General features: G+C 45.4%; 4 non-coding genes across 4 annotated transcripts; 2 read left to right on the forward strand and 2 right to left on the reverse strand.

The window, feature by feature from the left end:
- The first annotated feature begins 30 nt into the window (after positions 1–30).
- Positions 31–115, forward strand: trnak-uuu (transfer RNA lysine (anticodon UUU)). Its single transcript is given in 2 exon segments — positions 31–67; positions 80–115. It is a non-coding gene; the product is annotated as a tRNA-Lys (tRNA).
- An 11,610-nt stretch (positions 116–11,725) lies between these two features.
- On the reverse strand, positions 11,726–11,799 carry trnai-aau (transfer RNA isoleucine (anticodon AAU)). The gene has a single exon. It is a non-coding gene; the product is annotated as a tRNA-Ile (tRNA).
- Positions 11,800–13,674: 1,875 nt separating this feature from the next.
- trnap-ugg (transfer RNA proline (anticodon UGG)) lies at positions 13,675–13,764 on the forward strand. The gene is given in 2 exon segments: positions 13,675–13,710; positions 13,729–13,764. It is a non-coding gene; the product is annotated as a tRNA-Pro (tRNA).
- A 527-nt stretch (positions 13,765–14,291) lies between these two features.
- On the reverse strand, positions 14,292–14,365 carry trnai-aau (transfer RNA isoleucine (anticodon AAU)). Its single transcript has one exon. It is a non-coding gene; the product is annotated as a tRNA-Ile (tRNA).
- Positions 14,366–14,853: the final 488 nt, after the last annotated feature.

Here is a 14,853-nt window from a genome sequence, read left to right on the forward strand (position 1 = left end):
TCTGTATAATGGAAACTCTCCGAAAATGGCGCCTGGGTAGCTCAGCCGGTAGAGCATCAGACTTTTATGGTGGGTCGTGATCTGAGGGTCCAGGGTTCAAGTCCCTGTTAAGGCTTTAAACTTTGAAACAGCTGGCTTTGCAAAGTTTTGCTTTGCATCGGAGCAAGAACTGCGGGACAGACAATGCCTGCGATGTGTTGTCAAAGCTTCCGTGGCATCTTGTTTCCCAGGGATGGGCAGTAATACTTTGTCTGAAGCGGAATTTTCTGATTTCCGCCAGCAACGAAGGAAGAACATATTTGCATTGGAGGCAGTTCAGAGAAGGTTCACGAGGTTGATTCCGGGTATGGAAGGTTTGTCTTATGAGGAAAGATTGAACAGGTTGGGTTCATACTCATTGGAGTTTAGAAGAATGAGAGGAGATCTTATGAAACATACAAGATTCTGAGGGGACTCGATGGGGTCGATGCTGAGAGGATGTGACCCCTCATGGGGGAATCTAAAACTAAGGGGCATAGTCTCAAAATAAGGGGTCGCCCGTTTAAGACGGAAATGAGGAGGAATTTCTTCTCCCAGACGGTCGTGAATCTTTGGAATTCTTTACCCCAAAATGCTGTGGAGGCCAACTCATTGAATACGTTCGAGGATGAGTTCAAAAAAATGATCAGCAAGGGAGTCAAAGGATATTGGGAAAGGGCTGGAAAGTGGAGTTGAGGTAATAATCAGTTCAGCCATGATCTCATTAAATGGCGGAGCAGGCTCGAGAGGCCGAATAGCTTACTCCTGCTCCTATCTCTCTTGGTCTAACTTATGAGTGGAGAGAGTGAGGCCGGACAGGCGACCTGAATGTTGTTGCTGTCGTGGCCTCACTCAATCCGGGAGCTCGGGAACATCGAACATCGAAAAACTGATGTGTTTGTTGCCGCAGCTGCAATGCTGTTTATAACTGTAGTTATTAACCGAGGCAGCGCTGCAGGATCATTTAATGATCTCTCACAAATCAACTGAAACCAGTCGCAATGTGCAGCTTTGAGAGAGGCTTTCTGCACCGTCAGGGCAGGAAACGGGAGTGAGGGAGAGACACTGTCGGTATATGTGCAGCGCTTGAGTGTGTGTAGAACTGGGCAGAGTAATGAAACTCTACCGGTTCTGTGAGGCGTTGTTCATATCTAAACATAGAGTGAATTCTTCCTTTTTTACATTTATTGATTTTGAGTGGACTAATTTTTAAAAATATTTTAGTTTGGTTTTGAACAGAGGACTTTTCCCGGGTTAGTTGAACGTGATAACCACTACACTACGGAAACTCTACTGTTGGAACTATTACAGGAAAAACTCAGAAGATAGCTGCCTTCTGCAAACTCTCTCAGTGCGGGAGACGGCTCCGGTTCCCGTTCAGGGAATTAACTTTTACAAAATGTTCCACTGTAGCAATTACGCAAAACTCATTAGCTCTGTTAAAAAGACGAATGTTTGTTCAAATCGCCATTAATCAACCAGTAACTTCTGTTTTAGACTGAAGGAAATCCTAACATTTTTTTTATTCATTCATTCACCACGCCGAATATGGAAAGTTCAGAGGGGAAGTGAAAAAGGAAATAAGAGGGGAAAGAGAGAGTATGAGAATAGACTGGCGTCCAACATATAAGGGAATTCAAAAGTCTTCTACATGCATGTAAACATTAAACGGGTCGTAAGAGGAGGGGTGGAGCCGATTAGGGACCATAAAGGAAATCTGCTCATGGAGGCAGAGGAGATGGCCGAAATCCGAAATGAGTACTTTGTGTTTGTGTTTACCAAGGAAGAAGATGCTGCCAGAGTCTCACTAAAGGAAGATATACTTGAAATACTGATGGGCTAAAAATTGATAAAGAAAAGGTACATGAAAGGCTGGCTGTACTTAAATTAGATAATCACTCGGTCCGGGTGAGATGCATCCCAATTAGCTGAGGGAAGTAACGGTGGAAGTGGCGGAGCTACTTGCCATAATTTTCCAAACATCCATAGATACGGGGGTGGTGCCCGAGAACTGGAGAATTGCAATGTTACACCGTTCTTCAAAAAAGGGTGGAAGGATTAACCCAACAACAATGGGCCGTTCAGTTTAAACTCAGCAGTGAGGAAATTTTTAGAAACGATAACCTGGGAAAGAATTAACAGCCACTTGTAGGAGTGCGAATTGACTAGGGAAAGCCGGCACGGATTTGTTAAAGGCAAATCGTGTTTAACTAACCTGATAGAGTTTTTTCATGAGGCAACAGAGTGGGTAGTTGAGGGTAATGCAGTTGATGTGGTGTGTATGGACTTTCAAAAGGCGTTTGATAAAGTGCCACACGGTAGGCTTATCATTAAGATTGCGGCCCATGGAATAAAGGGGACAGTAGCAACAGATGCAGAATTGGCTAAGGGACAGGAAACAGAGAGTCGTGGTGAACGGTTGTTTTTTGGACTGGAGGGAGGTGCACAGTGGTATTCCCAGCGGTCAGTGCTGGGACCATTGCTTTTCTTGATATAAAGTGATGACTTGGACTTGGGTGCACAGAGCACAATTTCAAAATTTGCATATGATACAAAACGTGGAAGGGTAGTAAACTGTGAGGAGGATAGTGATAGACTTGAAGAGGTTATCGACAGGCTGGTGGCATGGGCGGACAAGTGGCAGATGACATTTAACGCTAAAAAATGCTAAGTGATACATTTTGCTGGGAATAACGAGGAGAGGCAATATAAACTAGAGGGCACAACTCTAAAAGGGGTACAGGAACACAGAGATCTGGGGGTTTATGTGGACAAATCGTTGAAGGTGGCAGAGCACGTTGAGAAAACCATTAAAAAGCATACGGGATCCTGGGCTTTATATAAGGAGGCATAGAGTACAGAAGTATGGAAGTCATGATGAACTTCAATAAAACACTGGTTCAGCCACAACTGGAGTATTGTGTCCAGTTTTGGGGATCGCACTTTAGGAAAGACATGAAGGCCTTAGAGAGGGTGCAGAAGAGATTTATTAGAATGAATCCAGGGATGAGAGACTTTAGTTACGTGGATAGACTGGAGAAGCTGGGGTTGTTCTCTTTGGAACAGAGACGGTTGCGAGGAGATTTAATTGAGGTATTCAAAATCATGAAGGGTCTGGACGAAGGAGATAGTGAGAAACTGTTCTCATTGGCGGAAGGTTCAAGAAGCAGAGGACACAGATTTAATGTGATTGGCAAAAGAACCGCATGTGACATGAGGAAAAACTTTTTTACACAGCTAATTGTTAGGATCAGTATTGCATCGCCCGAGGGTGTGGTGGAGGCAGAATCAATCACGGCCTTCAAAAGGGAACTGGATAAGTACATGAAAGGAAAAAAAACGCAAGACTACTGAGAAAGGGCGATGGAGTGGGATTACCTGGATTGCTCTTGAATAGAGCCGAATGGCCTCCTCCCATGCTGTAACCTTTCTACAATTTCTTTGTTTTCATGGGATGTGGGCGTCGCTGGCAAGGCCAGCATTGATTGTCCATCCCTAATGGCCCTTAAGAAGTTAGTGGTGAGCCGCCGCCTTTAACCGCTGCAGCCCGTGTGATGAATGTTTTCCCACAGTGCTGTTAGGAAGAGAGTTCCAGGATTTTGACCCGGCGACGATGAAGGAACGGCTATATATTTCCAAGTAGGAATGGTGTGTGCCTTGGAGGGGAACGTGCAGGTGGTGGTGTTCCCTTGCGCCTGCTGCCCATGTCCTTCTAGGTGGTAGAGATCGCGGGTTTGGGTGGTGTTGTCGAAGAATCCTTGGCGAGTTGCTGCAGTACATCCTGTGGATGGTACACACTACAGCCACGGTGCGCTGGTGGTGAAGGGAGTGAATTTTTAAGGTTGGTTTAAGGGCTGCCAATCAAGCGGGATGCTTTGTTCTGGATTGTGTCCAGATTGTTGACTGATGGTGCAGCTGCACTCATCCAGGCAAGTGAAGGGTATTCCATCACACTCCTGACTTTTGCCTTGTGGATGGTATAAAGGCTTTGGGTAGCCAGGAGATGAGTCACTCGTCGAAGAATATCCAGCCTCTGACCTGCTCTTGTAGCCACAGTATTTATGTGGCTGGTCCAGTTAAGTTTCTGGTCCACGGTAACCCCTAGGATGTTCATGGTGGGGGATTCGGTGATGGTAATGCCCTTGATTGTCAAGGGGAGGTGGTTAGCCTCTCTCTGGTTCGAGATGGTCATTGGCTGTCACTTCTCTTTCGCGAATGCTACTTGCCACTTACCGCCCTCCCTCAGCTGATGAATCAGTCCTCCTCCATGTTGAGCACCACTTGGAGGAAGCACTGACGGTAGCAAGGGCACAAAATGTACTCTGGGTGGGGGACTTCAATGTCCATCACGAAGAGTGGCTCGGTAGCACCACTACTGACCGAGCTGGCCGAGTCCTGAAGGATATAGCTGCTAGACTGGGCCTGCGGCAGGTGGTGAGCGAACCAACACGAGGGAAAAACTTGCTTGACCTCGTCCTCACCAATCTACCTGTCGCAAATGCATCTGTCCAAGACAGTATTGGTAGAAATGACCACCGCGCAGTCATCATGGAGATCAAGTCCCGTCTTGGCACTGAGGACACCATCCAACGTGTTGTGTGGCACTACCACCGTGCTAAATAGGATAGATTCAGAACAGATCTAGCAGCTCAAAACTGGGCATCTATGAGGCGCTGTGGGCCATCAGCAGCAGCAGAATTGAATTCCACCAGAATCTGTAACCTCATGGCCCGGCATATTCCTCACTCTACCATTACCAACAAGCCAGGGATCAACCCTGGTTCAATGAGGAGTGTAGAAAAGCATGCCAGGAGCAGCACCAGGCGTACCTAAAAATGAGGTGCCAACCTGGTGAAGCTACAACTCAGGACTACATGCATGCTAAACAGCAGAAGCAACATGCTATGGACAGAGCAAAGCGATTCCACAACCAACGGATCAGATCAAAGCTCTGCAGTCCTGTCACATCCAGTCGTGAATGGTGGTGGACAATTAAACAACCAACGGGAGGAGGAGGCTCTGCAAACATTCCCATCCTCAATGATGGCGGAGTCCAGCACGTGAGTGCAAAAGACAAGGCTGAAGCGTTTGCAACCAACTTCAGCCAGAAGTGCCGAGTGGATGATCCATCTCGGCCTCCTCCCGAAATCCCCACCATCACAGAAGCCAGTCTTCGGCCAATTCGATTCACTCCACGTGACATCAAGAAACGGCTGAGTGCACTGGATACAGCAAAGGCTATGGGCCCCGACAACATCCCAGCTGTAGTGCTGAAGACTTGTGCTCCAGAACTAGCTGCGCCTCTAGCCAAGCTGTTCCAATACAACTACAACACTGGCATCTACCCGACAATGTGGAAAATTGCCCAGGTATGTCCTGTCCACAAAAAGCAGGACAAATCCAATCCGGCCAATTACCGCCCCATCAGTCTACTCTCAATCATCAGCAAAGTGATGGAAGGTGTCATCGACAGTGCTATCAAGCGGCACTTACTCATCAATAACCTGCTCACCGATGCTCAGTTTGGGTTCCGCCAGGACCACTCGGCTCCAGACCTCATTACAGCGTTGGTCCAAACATGGACAAAAGAGCTGAATTCCAGAGGTGAGGTGAGAGTGACTGCCCTTGACATCAAGGCAGCATTTGACCGAGTGTGGCACCAAGGAGCCCGAGTAAAATTGAAGTCAATGGGAATCAGGGGGAAAACTGTCCAGTGGCTGGAGTCATACCCAGCACAAAGGAAGATGGTAGTGGTTGTTGGAGGCCAATCATCTCAGCCCCAGGACATTGCTGCCGGAGTTCCTCAGGGCAGTGACCTAGGCCCAACCATCTTCAGCTGCTTCATCAATGACCTTCCCTCCATCATAAGGTCAGAAATGGGGATGTTCGCTGATGACTGCACCGTGTTCAGTTCCATTCGCAACCCCTCAAATAATGAAGCAGTCCGAGCCCGCATGCAGCAAGACCTGGACAACATCCAGGCTTGGGCTCATAAGTGGCAAGTAACATTCGCGCCAGATAAGTGCCAGGCAATGACCATCTCCAACAAGAGAGAGTCTAACCACCTCCCCCTGACATTCAACGGCATTACCATCACCGAATCCCCCACCATCAACATCCTGGGGGTCACCATTGACCAGAAACTTAACTGGACCATCCATATAAATACTGTGGCTACGAGAGCAGGTGAGAAGCTGGTTATTCTGCGGCGAGTGACTCACCTCCTGACTCCCCAAAGCCTTTCCACCATCTACAAGGCACAAGTCAGGAGTGCGATGGAATACTCTCCACTTGCTTGGATGAGTGCAGCTCCAACAACACTCAAGAAGCTCGACACCATCCAAGATAAAGCAGCCAGCTTGATTGGCACCCCATCCACCACACTAAATATTCACTCCCTTCACCACCGGCGCACTGTGTCTGCAGTGTGTACCATCCACATGATGTACTGCAGCAACTCGCCAAGGCTTCTTCGACAGCACCTCCCAAACCCGCGACCTCTGCCACCTGGAAGGACAAGAGCAGCAGGCACATGGGAACAACACCACCTGCACGTTCCCCTCCAAGTCACACACCATCCTGACTTGGAAATTTATCGCCGTTCCTTCATCGTCGCTGGATCAAAATCCTGGAACTCCCTTCCTAACAGCACAGTGGGAGAACCGTCACCACACGGACTGCAACGGTTCAAGAAGGTGGCTCACCACCACCTTCTCGAGGGAAATTAGGGATGGGCAATAAATGATGGCCTCGCCAGCGACGCCCACATCCCGTGAACGAATAAAAAAAAAAGCCCAAGCCTGAATGTTGTCCAGGTCTTACTGCACGCGGGCAGCGTCTACACAGTTATCTCTTGCACTTGCATTGAAGTGGAGCGCAGTTTTCACTTCTAAACCAATGTTATGAAAAAAATGTGTCCGAGAAAGACTCGATTTCAGCGGGTGACTTTGGGCCAATGGATAGTTCGGTTAAAATTTGTGATTGCCGAGTGGCGAGAGGGTGGATTTGGAGCTCCTGTGTGGCTGTACTGCGCTTTGACCCGATCTGCTTGGAGCGACATTCCCTTCAACTCATCGCTTACAGGGACAGTTCGACTCTAAGTTTCCTTTCCCTGGCGCTTGGTGAGATTTCAAAAATTGGATAAAACCCGTGCCTAGTCCAACCTCATCACTTACAGGCAGACAGATACAAAGCGGCGACACTGTGCTTCGGTGAGATGAAAGCCGAGTCCGATTTCACGTTCGAATGAAATGTCGAACAAAACTTACTCAAAGAAAGTGCAGGCCATTGAAGTGCCTTTAAATTCCTGATTGTTTGCACTGAACTTCTTCCCAAATGTGTTTGAGATTCACGTGGAGCGATTCGGGGGCTTCTTTTCCTTTTCTGCAGAAGTTTCAACTGCAGTTCAAGATCAAAAGTCCTGGGACCACTGGTGTTCACAATTTATTGGTGCTGGGACCACTGTTGTTCACAACTCATCATTGCTGGGATCACTGTTGTTCACAATTTATCGATGCTGGGACTACTATTGTTCACAATTTATCGGTGCTGGGATCACCGTTGTTCACAATTTAACGGTGCTGGGGCCGTTGTTGTTAAAAATTTACATTATTGATTTGGACACGGAAATCGGAAGTACATTTTGAAAAGTTGAGGACGAAACCTAATTGGGAGCTCCAGTTAATACAAAGGAAAAATGCGAAAAATACAGGCAGTCATTCGTAAACTTACAGAACGTGCGTGTAAATGACAAATTAATTTCCATATATACAAGTGTGAGGTGGTGCATTTCGGTAGGAAGAATAATTGGGCCAAATCCTGCTTGGATAATAAGAGTCTAAATGGGATAGAGGAGCAGAGGGATCTTGGGGCACAGATACACAAATCACGAAAAGTAGTGACATTAGTTAATAAGGCCACGTGAAAACAAACTAAACACTGGTGTTCATTTCCAGAGGGATAGAATTGAAAAGCAAATAAGTTATGTTCGTAGTGAACCTTGGTTAGAGAACACTTGGAGCACTGGGCACAGTTCTGGTCTCCATATTATAAGAAGAATATAGGGACATTGGGGAAGGTGGAAAAGACTCACAAGGGTGATACCAGAACTGAGAGGATACACTTATCAGGAAAGGATGAACAGGCTCGGGTTCTTTTCTCCAGAAAAGAGAAGGCCGATGGATGACCTGATAGAAGTCTTGAAGATAATGAATGGGTTTGATCGGGTAGACATAGAGGAAATGGTTTAACCTGACCTTATGGGGGAGTCCAAAACTAGAGGTCACAAGTATAAGATAGTCACTATTAAATCCAATTGGGAATTCAGGATCAACTTCTTTCCCCAAATAGTGTTCGGAATGTGGAGTGCGCTACCACAAGGAGTAGCTGAGGCAACTAACATAGATCCATTTAAGGGGAAGGTAGATAAAATCTTGAAGGGTCCAGACAGAGTAGCTGCTCCCATTGGCAGAAGGGGCAAGAACCACAGGACAAAGATTTATGGTGATTACAAAAGAATCAATGGCGACATGAGGAAAAATGCTTTTACACAGCGAGTGGCTAAGATTTGGAATTCACTGCCTGAGTGAATGTTGGAGGCAGGTTCAATCAAAGGGGAATTGGATAACTACTTGAAGGGAAAAACTAGAAGGGCTATGGGTAAACTGCGGGGGAGTGGGACGAGCTGGATTGGTTTTGCAGAGTGCCAGCAGGGACTCGACGTGCCGAATGGCCTCCTTCCTTCTTATAACCATTCTATGTTTCTAGGATTCAAAGAAGCAGAAACGAAATAACACGAACTGCCGAAACCCGAGATCTTTAGTCTAACGCCCTCCCAACTGAGCGATTTCCGCCCAACTGTTAATTGAACTTTGTGTCATTAGTTTGAAGAACATATAAGCCCAGGAGGAATTGCCCCTTCAGGTCATTCCGCAATTCAGATATAAACATCGTACTCAAATAAACACATCCTCAGTTCATATATAAACATTGCACTCATACATACACACACACAGTTTATATATAAACATTGCACTCATATATATACACACACACACACAGTTTATATATAAACATCGCACTCATATATACACCCCACAGTTTAAATATAAACATCGCATTCAGATATACACACCCACAATTCATGTATAAAAATCGCACTGATATCTACACTCCTACAGTTCATAGATGAACATCGCGCTCCGACGACACACCTAGTTAATATCTACCCAAACTCCTGTTTATCGTTCTCACCAAAGTCTGAACACTGAAAGCTTAACTGTTTTCCAGATACTGTTCGTCCTGCTTTGCATTTTCAGCATCGGATTTCCTGCAGATCGGCAAAGGGAGCGCGATATCGGTCCTAGTGGTGAATGCTGCTTCGAACGGACGTCTCGGTGTCCAGGAGTTGGCGGGGATTGGAAAGCTCTTGTTTCACATGAAGTGTCTGAAAGGCCCGGAGACACCTGAAGGTCATCAGCGCGGATGTCCACACCTCGTTCTGCAATAAAAAGCGTGCCTGACATCAACTGAAAAGGCGGCATGTTCGAAACACGTTGTGGTCACAGTTTCTGTCTGTACATAACTGATCCTAAATCATTGAAGATGGAATGTTTTCTTTGCGACTTCACCACAAATAATATCTTACAATGAAGTTTGATTTTTAGTTCCCCACTGTCAGAGGGAAAATTGCATAAATCCGAGCCAGGTAGGAGTTGAACCGACAGTCTTCTGATTCGTAGTCAGACACGTTATCCATTGCGCCACTGGCGCAGGTGATAGCTGGTGTGTTTTATTTCATTTTTCATTCAGAACCAACCCATAGATTGACACAGAGAGGTCAACACAGCGAGAGACACAAACAGTATCGCTGAACACAGCGAAACAGAAAAGAGATATAGAAATGTACAAAACGGCCTCAAACTCCAACAGACAGTGGTCAGTATCCGACAGGTTTCAGTGAGAGGAGGTGGTGAATTTGCAGCTTGATTTGGCTTCGTGGCTTTGCTGCTCAAAGTGCCCGTTTCGTCAGGTCCTTTATTGTCTTAAGCCTCCGATGTGATATTGACCCAGTTTGTGAATTAAACAACAAAGTAACACAGGGCGGTGTTTGTATTAGTTCCGGAGCCAACAAGGAAAGGATGCCAGAACTTGACCCCCCGAATCAAATGAAGCTCCTGGGAAAGCTACAAGACAACGCCGGTCTATCGGGCATCGTTTGAAGCAACTGGCAGTTTAAAGTGGCATCGACAGCCATGCAAGTACTGCCATGTGCCGCTGCGATCGCCGAGTGGTTGAAGCGTTAAATTCAAGATCAAATGGAGTTTTCCTTCGCAGGTTTGATTTCTGCTCGCTGAATTATTGTTTAAAGATCCGTTCAATGCTCAAATGAATGAACTGGATCGAACTCACTTCATTTATCTCTCTCAGAGCATGAGAGATACTCGAGCGTGGCCGGCGCTTTTAATTGGGTGCCCAATGTACTCTTGCAAAATTCAAATACACAAGAAAGAATCTTGCCCAATCTGCAACTAAAATTCTGCTACTTTGCAGAACCACCCATTTATAAGCGACTTTATTAAGATGAATCTCACTATCTCTCCTTGTCTCTTGTCTCGATGTTGTCCCCTGATGGACTTCTCAGGCTTCCTGGATCGGTAAAGGCTGATCTAACCTGCAACACCAGCAGGGAAAGGTAAAGGAAAAAAAGATTGAGACGGTCGGAAAAGTAAAGGTGCAACCCATCTGATAAATTCGTAGCGAATGTCTCCACATTTTTGTCTCTTCGCCCTCACAGTGAAAGGAAACAGCAATGTGAGTAAAATATACTTATGGTAGCTTGTATACTCTGACGATGCCGAGACAGATGCCAATGTAGCTTCAGATTAACTAATTCTGAAAAGTATTATTTGAAGAAACAAGTCGTACATTGTAAACGAATTTAGTAAAGAGAGGCTAATATTGGTGACTGGAAATAGGTAGTGTACAACTTGATATTGCTGAATATAGGAATAGAAAACGAGATGGGGTGGACAGAAGCGGTTGGAAAGGATAGCCGATCGGCTGAAGACTATGGTGAAATTTGAGACCGGCTGCAGGGCTTTCCAGGGGGATGATTCTCGCTTTGGGCGTTTTTCTAATGGAATATGCGAGAGGTCCCGGGTTCAAATCCCGGAAGAGCCCTTGTATCTCACTGCTTTTTAGTGAAAAGTCACCAATTGGATTCTGACATCTTTGCAGTTGTTCGAATTGAATTATATTTGAGCTCCAGAGGACAAAGTGCAGACGTTTCCAAGGCGCAACACACACGGAGTAAATAAAATGTCTAAAGATGATGTGGAGATTGAAGCTGAATGTGAATTTACCCCAATCTCGGCGGTCTCATTGATATCAGATGACGGGATCGAGAACCACATATCCAAGTTTGCCGATGACACAAAGATAGACAGAATTATAAGCAGTTTGGATGGAAGAATGAGATTGCAGAGAGATATTACTAGATTAAGTGAATGGGCAAAACTGCGGCAAATGGATTTCAACGTAAGCAAGTTCGAGGCCGTCCACTTTGGACCTCAAAAAGATAGATCAGAAAACATATTAATGGATGTTACTCCAAAAAATTGACCACATGACATTTTGTGTGGATTCGCTTGTTTCTCAAATCAGCCAAACTTTTAAAAGTTACCAAAATATTGCAATAGGAACCTTATAGCACGTACGGGGATCGAACCCGCGACCTTGGCGTTATTAGCACCACGCCCTAACCAACTGAGCTAACCGGCCATGTATACATCTTAGCTTTATGGGCTTACCCGCGTGTTGGGTAGTTTGTGTTTATTTTTACACCATCTGACAGGGTTTTACAACGAATATTGAATAAATCACATCCCTTAAACATTGTTACTTGTTTCTGTATATACTGTCGAGGATGTAGATCAAAATTAACAAACAAAGAGCACTTTAATGTAACAAATTAAATTCCGATCAATATTATTTTACGAACAATGAACAGCCCATCCATAAAACACTGCCCCGCTATAAAACCTGTGGGCAGGACCCTGAGCGACTGTGAAAATGATATCACCGCAACGTGATTCGATCACGCTGCGTTTTGACGTTGTGTCAGATGTCTGTCTGTCCATCCGTCTGATTGGGTCTCTGCCTTATTCTCAGGCCAGGCTTTTTGTTTGCTGGCTGCAGGCCTCGCTCCCCGACTGACTGAACAACTACCGGGCCGTGTGTCAGAATTAATGACTGTGACTGACTGTCTGCCCATTTATGGCCACATTTCTGAGTTCCTGCCATCGCTCTGTGTCGCAGGTCTGTCTCTGTCCCTTAGGATCACAACACACCCACAAGCTTCACGACTGAACGCAGGTTTGGTCAGTCTGTCCTCGCAGGTCCTTCGGAAGCTAATGATTTTGAACTGAATTATTTTTCCTGAGTGACTTGTGAAGTTTTGTTCAGTGATATGTTTGCGAAAGAGAACGGAGGAAATAGTTAGTGTGCAACTCGACATTTCTCTACATCGGAATAGAAAACGTGATTGGATGGATAGAAGAGGTCTGAAAGGATGGCCGATCGGCTGTGGGTGGCACCGAATTCTGCAGTGGCTGCAGTGGTTCATTACCGGTCATGAAAATGAGGTAATACACTACCACAAGCTGCCGCTGAAAATCATTCAATTTCCCAAACTTGACCCACCGAATCAAATGAAGCTCCTGGGAAAGCTACAAGACAACGCCGGTCTATCGGGCATCGTTTGAAGCAACTGGCAGTTTAAAGTGGCATCTACAGCCATGTAAGTACTGCCATGTGCCGCTGCGATCGCCGAGTGGTTGAAGCGTTAAATTCAACATCAAATGGAGTTTTCCTTCGCAGGTTTGATTTCTGCTCGCTGAATTATTGTTTAAAGATCCGTTCAATGCTCAAATGAATGAACTGGATCTAACTCACTTCATTTATCTCTCTCAGTGCATGAGAGATACTCGAGCGTGGCCGGCGCTTTTAATTGGGTGCCCAATGTACTCTTGCAAAATTCAAATACACAAGAAAGAATCTTGCCCAATCTGCAACTAAAATTCTGCTACTTTGCAGAACCACCCATTTATAAGCGACTTTATTAAGATGAATCTCACTATCTCTCCTTGTCTCTTGTCTCGATGTTGTCCCCTGATGGACTTCTCAGGCTTCCTGGAACGGTAAAGGCTGATCGAACCTGCAACACCAGCAGGGAAAGGGAAAGAAAAAAAAAGATTGAGACGGTCGGAAAACTAAGGGTGCAACCCAGCTGATAAATTCGTAGCTAATGTCTCCACATTTTTGTCTCTTCGCCCTCACAGTGAAAGGAAACAGCAATGTGAGTAAAATATACTTATGGTAGCTTGTATACTCTGACGATGCCGAGACAGATGCCAATGCAGCTTCAGATTAACTAATTCTGAAAAGTATAATTTGAAAAAACAAGTCGTACATTGTAAACGAATTTAGTAAAGAGAGGCTAATATTGGTGACTGGAAATAGGCAGTGTACAACTTGATATTGCTGAATATAGGAATGGAAAACGAGATGGGGTGGACAGAAGCGGTTGGAAAGGATAGCCGATCGGCTGAAGACTATGGTGAAATTTTAGACCGGCTGCAGGGCTTTCTAGCAAGCGGCTCGTTGGTCTAGGGGTATGATTCTCGCTTTGGGCGTTTTTCTAATGGAATATGCGAGAGGTCCCGGGTTCAAATCCCGGACGAGCCCTGTTATCTCACTGCTTTTAAGTGAAAAGTCACCAATTGGATTCTGACATCTTTGCAGTTGTTCGAATTGAATTATATTTGAGCTCCAGAGGACAAAGTGCAGACGTTTCCAAGGCGCAACACACACGGAGCAAATAAAATGTCTCAAGATGATGTGGAGATTGAAGCTGAATGTGAATTTACCCCAATCTCGGCGGTCTCATTGATATTAGATGACGGGATCGAGAACCACATATCCAAGTTTGCCGATGACACAAAGATAGACAGAATTATAAGCAGTGTGGATGGAAGAATGAGATTACAGAGAGATATCACTAGATTAAGTGAATGGGCAAAACTGCGGCAAATGGATTTCAACGTAAGCAAGTTTGAGGCCGTCCACTTTGGACCTCAAAAAGATAGATCAGAAAACATATTAATGGATGTTACTCCAAAAAAATTGACCACATGACATTTTGTGTGGATTCGCTTGTATCTCAAGTCTGCCAAACTTTTAAAAGTTACCAAAATATTGCAATAGGAACCTTATGGCCCGTACGAGGATCGAACCCGCGACCTTGGCGTTATTAGCACCACGCTTTAACCAACTGTGCTAACCGGCCATATATACATCTTAGCTTTATGGGCTTACCCGCGTGTTGGGTAGTTTGTGTTTATTTTTACACCATCTGACAGGGTTTTACAACGAATATTGAATAAATCACATCCCTTAAACATTGTTACTTGTTTCTGTATATACTGTCGAGGATGTAGATCAAAATTAACAAACAAAGAGCACTTTAATGTAACAAATTAAATTCCGATCAATATTATTTTACTAACAATGAACAGCCCATCCATAAAACAGTGCCCCGCTATAAAACCTGTGGGCAGGACCCTGAGCTACTGTGAAAATGATATCACCGCAACGTGATTCGATCACGCTGCGTTTTGACGTTGAGTCAGATGTCTGTCTGTCTATCTGTCTGTCTGTTTATCCGTCTGATTGGGTCTCGGCCTTATTCTCAGGCTAGGCTTTTTGTTTGCTGGCTGCAGGCCTCGCTCCCCGACTGACTGAACAACCACCGGGCCGTGTGTCAGAATCAATGAC

Source organism: Heptranchias perlo, chromosome 20 (assembly GCF_035084215.1).
Source record: "Heptranchias perlo isolate sHepPer1 chromosome 20, sHepPer1.hap1, whole genome shotgun sequence".
NCBI classification, from domain to species: Eukaryota; Metazoa; Chordata; class Chondrichthyes; order Hexanchiformes; family Hexanchidae; genus Heptranchias; species Heptranchias perlo.